Source organism: Physeter macrocephalus, chromosome 12 (assembly GCF_002837175.3).
Source record: "Physeter macrocephalus isolate SW-GA chromosome 12, ASM283717v5, whole genome shotgun sequence".
Classification (NCBI taxonomy): domain Eukaryota; kingdom Metazoa; phylum Chordata; class Mammalia; order Artiodactyla; family Physeteridae; genus Physeter; species Physeter macrocephalus.
The window spans coordinates 34124047-34130724 of NC_041225.1; the positions used below are offsets into that span (position 1 = coordinate 34124047).

General features: G+C 38.6%; 1 long non-coding RNA gene across 1 annotated transcript in view; it reads right to left on the reverse strand.

Annotated features, from left to right (window-relative positions):
- Nucleotides 1–2143: 2143 nt before the first annotated feature.
- Nucleotides 2144–6678, reverse strand: part of LOC114487297 (uncharacterized) — a 57647-nt gene continuing 53112 nt past the window's right edge. The window contains exon 4 of the long non-coding RNA XR_008618838.1: nucleotides 2144–3985. This is a non-coding gene — a long non-coding RNA (uncharacterized lncRNA). The remainder of the gene's footprint in view (nucleotides 3986–6678) is intronic.

Here is a 6678-nt window from a genome sequence, read left to right on the forward strand (position 1 = left end):
AAATTTGATTTTTAATAAGTATTACACATTTTTGTAAACCCTGTGGAAGAGTCAGAACATATACAAGGTAAAAAATAACCCATGACCTCGCCACTACAAATAACATCAGTAAACATTTTACTAGGTATAAGAGGACATTCATAATGATAATATTTATAATATCAAAAAGTGGATTGATATTTAAATATTAAGGAACATATTTATATATATTTTAGTATAATAGTTACCTATTTATATAATTTTATTGTATTAATTTATGTTGTATAAGCGTATATTTATATTTGTATATTGTATATTTTGTATTTATATATTACATACATAATAATATTTATACAATGTACAATATATATGATATATAAGACATATCATACAGATATATATATCTCATGTAAGTGTATTACATCTACTGAGATTTATAGATTTAGATGTAAATATATCTTTTGACATTATACATAATGCTGTCATGGACGTCCTGTTACAAAATCATTGTATTGCTGAGGATTCACTTCTCTGGTATTGGGTAGGGATTGATAATCCATTACTCTCAAGGTGCAAGAAATATTTTTTCGTAAGGCCCTCATCTGCCGAGGCTGGCCAGAAAGCCACCTGCGGTCATTTCATGTGGTCCCTCTCCCTGCCATGGCTTGTGCCAGAACCAGGAAAAGAAAGGCAAGCTCTGGGCTTGGTTTGGATAGCTCACCAGTGCGGTTGCTCTGTGTTAAGGCCAGGTGGACCCTCCCAGGCCCTGTGCTAAACTCCCCTGGCAGAGCCTGGCCCTGTGCTGGTCCCACCAGGAGCTATGGCTGCTCCAGCCAGCACTCACTGCCCAAACTCTGCAGGCAGCTGCCTGGCATCGCAGGTCCCGTAAATGAAGGGCTCCCGCCTGTGGTTGAAGGCTCCACCTCGTTCCAACCCAGGCTCGTTCTTAAATTAGCTCGTGATGTGTTTGCACTGTCACACATAGGATGCTAGGTCAAGTGCTCTCTCTATATATTTTAAGACTTTTTTAAATTGGGTTATAGTTATTTTACAATATTGTGTCACTTTCTACTGTACACTGGAGTTCCCTGTGCTATACAGCAGGTTCTCATTAGTTCTCTATTTTATACATATCAGTGTATATATGTCCATCCCAATCTCCCAATTCATCCTACCGCCCCGCTTCTCCCCTTGGTGTCCATACATTTGTTCTCTACATCTGTGTCTCTATTTCTGCCTTGAAAACCAGTTCATCTATACCATTTTTCTAGACTCCACAAATATGCGTTAATAGATGATATTTGTTTTTCTCTTTCTGACTTATTTCACTCTGTATGACAGTCTCTAGGTCCATCCACATCTCTACAAATGACTCAATTTTGTTCCTTTTTATGGCTGAGTAATATTCCATTGTATGTATGTACCACATCTTAAGACTTTAAAAAAAATCCTTTTAAATGATTTCTCATGAAAATATCATACATACAAAAACACAGGAAATGCATAAATAAAGTATGCAGAATTATAAAATAAATATCATTATACCCAGGACCCTTCAAGTGAAGAAATAGATGCTTACAATTCCTTTCAAGTTCCCCTCTCCCTTCCCCTCAGCCCAAAGGGAAATATTGAATTTCGAGTTTATTAGTATTGTTACCTTGCTTTCACGTAAAGTATAACTAAATAAGAACTATCTCTAAACTTTGTAAGGTTTTGTATTCTCGAGGACTCTGTACAAACAGTATCACGCTCTTTCTGTTCTTTAGAAACTTGCTTTTATCATTCAGCTTCAAGTTCTGTTAAGATTCACTGTGGTTGATGCATGAAGCTATGGTTAATTCATTTGCCAAAGTATAGTGTTCCAACAGGGGAATAACCACAATTTATTCATGCATTCTCCCCTTGATGAATATCTGGGATGTTTCCAGCTTTTTGCTATTACAAACAATGCCACTCAGAACATATGTCTGCAGCTCTCCTGGTGCACACAAACAGGAATGCATGTGTTCTGTATACCTGAGAGGAACTGCTGTGTCAGATGCATTACACAGCTTCACCTGAAAACATAGTATCCATTTCTCCAACATGTTCATACACTTTTCACACTTCCCCCAGCATTCTGTCAAGTTCTGTTTTCTCTACTCTTCTGCAGTACATAAGCTTTGCCAATCTGGTAGGGATGAAATGGTATCTACTTATTTTAATCTGCATTTCTCTGATTTCTAATGAAAAAGAACATCTTTGCATGTGTTTATGGGCCATTTCCTATTTCCTTTTCCCTGAAATGCTTCTTCTATCTCTTGCCCAGTTTTTTTCTGTTTGGTTTGTCTTTCTCTTTTTGATCTGCTGTAGGTCTTTAGCTATTAAACCATTATTGGTTATGTTGAAAATATAGAATTATAGTTTGTCTTTACACATGCTTTATGGTGTTTCTTGATAAATTGTTTCCATTTTTAATCTTCGTATTAAAGTACAATTTACATACAATAAATTCCACATATTTACATGCATAGTTTGAAGAGTTTTGACAAATATTTCACAGTAAGCAATCACCCAAAGTACACAGTTTACATTAGGGTTCACTCTTGGTGTTGTACATTCTACGTGTTTGAACAAGTGTATAATGACATGTATCCACCATTACAGTATCATACCAAGTATTTCCGCTGCCCTAAGAATCCTCTGTGTGCCAGCTATTCATGCTTCCCTGCCCCCAGTCCTTATTAACCACAGATCTTCTTACTGTCTCCATGGTTCTGCCTTTTCTAGAATGTCATACAGTTAATCATGTAAACTTTTCAGATTGGCTTCTTTCACTTAGTAATATGCATTTAAGATTCCTTCATGTCTTTTCATAGCTTGATAGCTCATTTCTTTTTAGCTCTGAATAATATTCCACTATCTGGGTGTACCGTCGTTTATCCGTTCAGCAAAGAAGGACATCTTGGTTGCTTCCAAGTTTGGGCAATTATGAATAACACTTCTACAAACATCCATGTGCTAGATTTTTGTTGACATAAGATTTCAACTCCTTTTGGTACATACCAAGGAGCACAGTTGCTGGATTGTACGGTGAGAGTATGTTTGGTTTTGTAAGAAGCTGCCAACCTGTCTTCCAAAGTGACTCTACCGTCTTGCATTCCCACCAGCAACAAATGAAAATTCCTGGTGCTCCGCATCCTCACCAGCTTCTGGTGTTGTCACGGTTCTGGATTTTGGTCATCCTTATAGGTGTGCAGTGGTAGTTTATGGTTGTTTTATTTTGCATTTCCCTAATGATATACAAAGTGGAACATGTTTTCATAGGCTTATTTGCCACTTGTATATCATCTTTGGTGAGGTGTCTGTTAAGGTCTTTGGCCCATTTTTAAATCAGGTTATTTCTTCTCTTATTGTTGAATTTTAAGAGTTCTTTGTGTGTTTTGGGTAATAGTCTTTTTCATCAGATACGTCTTTCGCAAATATTTTCTCTCAGTCTGTGGTTTGTGTTTCTATTCTGTTGACAGTATCTTTCACGGAGAAGAAACTTTTCATTTGAATGAAGAGCAGCTTATCAATTCTTTCTTTCATGGATCATGCGTTTGTGTTATATATAAAAAGTCACCACCAGGTCATATAAAACTTCTATGTTGTCTTCTAGGAGTTTTATCATTTTGCATTTTACATTTAAGTCTGTGATCCATTTTGAGTTAATTTTTGGGAAAGGTGTAAAGTCTGTGTCTAGATTCTTTTTTTTTTTTGCATGTGGATGTCCAGTTGTTCCAGCACCATTCATTGAAAAGACTATCTTGGCTCCATTGTATTGCCTTTTCTCCTTTGTCAAAGATCAGTTGACTATATTTATGTGGGACTTGGTTGTGGTGTATAATTCTTTTAATACATTGATGGTTTCAATTTGCTGATATTTTGTTGAAGATTTTTGCATCTACATAGATGAGAGATCTTGGTGTATATTTTTCTTTCCTTGAAATGTTTTTGGTTTTGGTATTTGTGGGAAGATTTTTAACTATGAGATAGAGAGAGAGAGATAGGGAGATAGATATGACTATTTCTTCTTCAATTCATTTGGTAAGCTGTATTTTCCAAAGAACCTGTACATTTTGTCTAAGTTATTAAATTTATTGGCATACAATTCTTTTTAATATTCCTTAAAATCTGCAGTGATTTCTTCTCTTTCATTCCTGATATTTAGAGTGCCTTTTCTCTTTTATTTTTTTCTTTGACTAGTCTTACTAAGGGTTCATCAATTGTGTTCATCTTTTCAAATAACCAAATTTTGGCTTACTTAGTTTTCTCTAGGTTTTCCTGATATCTATTTCATTTATTTCTTCTCTAATCTTTACTATTTCTTTCTTCCAACTCACTTTTGTTTTAATTTGTACCTTTAACTAGTTTAATATACAAACTTATATCATTAATTTTAAACTTTTTAAATATAGGCATAGTGGGAAATAGGAACTCTCATTCACCACTGATAGAAGCAGAAATTTGTGCTCCCACTTTAGGAAAGTGTTTGGTATAACCTCAACCAGTGTAACATGGATGTAAACTACAACTCAGAAATCCATTCCTCGTTATATACTCCAGAAAACCTTTTGCCCATTTGTTTCTGTAAGTATATTTACAGAAGCATTATTCATTATGTCAGGAAACTGGAAATAACTCAACTACTCTACTAGAATAGTATCAATCAGTACTAGAACGTTAGCATGGATAAATAAACAATGCAATGGGACTTGACAGAGGAGGGAAAATGAATGAACCACAGCTACATTCACCAACATGAATTAATCTATATTCATGTTATAAATCTAAATAATAACACTCCATGAAAGAAATGGGCCACAGACTAAGGCAAAGAAAATTATTCAAACCATTAAAAGTTCAAAAACAGACAAAGCAGAACAACTGTTTCTTATCTAGGGTTATTTACAAAGGTGAACTACTATGAAGAAAAATAAGAGAATGATTAACACAAGATTCAGGATTGTGATTTCCTCTGGAGGTGGCAGAGCTGAAAGTGAACAGAAGAAACAGCAGAGCTGGAAAGGGCGGACAGAGGATTTCTAAGGTACTGGTCATGTCTTGTCTCTTAATCTAGGTAGTTGGTACATGGTTTCCGATTCATTATCATTAACTAATCTTCACATACACTTTTTATACTCTGTAGTATATTTTATATGTGTCACCCAAAAAGAAAATACTCCTCAAAAGAATGAAAAATGATTTTAAACTCTACGAAAATTCTGAGGCATAGGCAGGGCAAGGTTAGGTCTACTGGTGATCCACTTAACAAGTATTTTCTGAGCACCAGCTCTGTTCCAGGTATCATGTTGTGCGCTAGAGACACAGAGATGAACGGGATGGAGTGCGTGTCCTCAGAGTTCCCAGAAGAGGCTGATACCTACATGAATGTAACCTCAGAGGCAGAATAAGCTAGAGGGTTTGTGAAGCCATGGAAAATGGTTTACGGAAAGAGCTTAGCATCATTGCCGTATCCTTTGACCAATAAGAAAAGAGGAGACTGAGAGTTTTGCAAAAGGAGTGCCAGGATCAGAGCCTTTTCTCGGGATGTCTAATGGGGCCAGGTATGCTGAATGGCTTGCAGCAGGCAGAGAGCAGGGACAGGAAGCACAAGTCCGTAGACACTAGCGTAAGAGCTCACAGAAGAATTATCAACCGCCTGAACCAGGACAGTGAAATCAGGACGGAGAAACAAAGGATGTTGACATGCACACGGCAATGGGGGCGGGAGGGGTGTGCTGAGAGATGGGGCTGGTTGTCTGTCAAACAGATGGAGATGTCAAAGATGACCCAAAGAGCGGTTCAGCCTGGATGATGGAAAGATGGATGGAGAATGGAGGTGGAGAAACATGAGCCAAGGAGAGGTGGCAGGGTGTGGGGAAGGAAGGGAAGAGAGCCTAGAGAGTTCTCTGTCAGGGACACACAGGGGCTAAGGTCAGGGTGGGCATCCCGGGAAAGATGTCTTGGAGGAAGTAGGGAAAGGAGCGTGACTTCCCTGACTCCCTTCACTCCTGATGATTTTTCCTCCTTTGGGTCAGAGGATCCTCTGCAGCTGCATGATCTTCCATTTGCTGACCAGCCTCACAGATTTTGAGAAAGAAATTCCAACCAATATCAGACCAATTCACATTTGCTTCTCTCTCACAGTTTAGGGTCTGCAGTGAAATGTACACTTTAAATCAAGGCTCACCTGTGGACCACAGGCTGTATCCACATGGTAGAAAAAGCCGTTATTCAAAACTTGCAACCTGACAGACTTAGGTTTGAACTTCCATTTCTTTCTAGCTCTGTGACACTGGGTAGTCCACTCAGCCTCTCTGAGCCTCATAGTCTCTCATCTATGTAATGTCAGCAATAATACCCGCTCCAGATGTCTCACAAAGTCACTGAGTAGATATCATACAGATGTGAGCTTTACCACGATGGTCATAATGAGAACATTTGGTAAGAGCGGGAAATGCAAGGGATCGGAGCACCAATCGCAGCAATGAGGAAATAAAAAGAGAAAACCAGGGTTTCCCTGGTGGCGCAGTGGTTGAGAGTCCGCCTGCCGATGCAGGGGACGCGGGTTCGCGCCCCGGTCCGGGAGGATCCCACGTGCCGCGGAGCGGCTGGGCCCGTGAGCCGTGGCCGCTGAGCCTGCGCGTCCGGAGCCTGTGCTCCGCAACGGGAGAG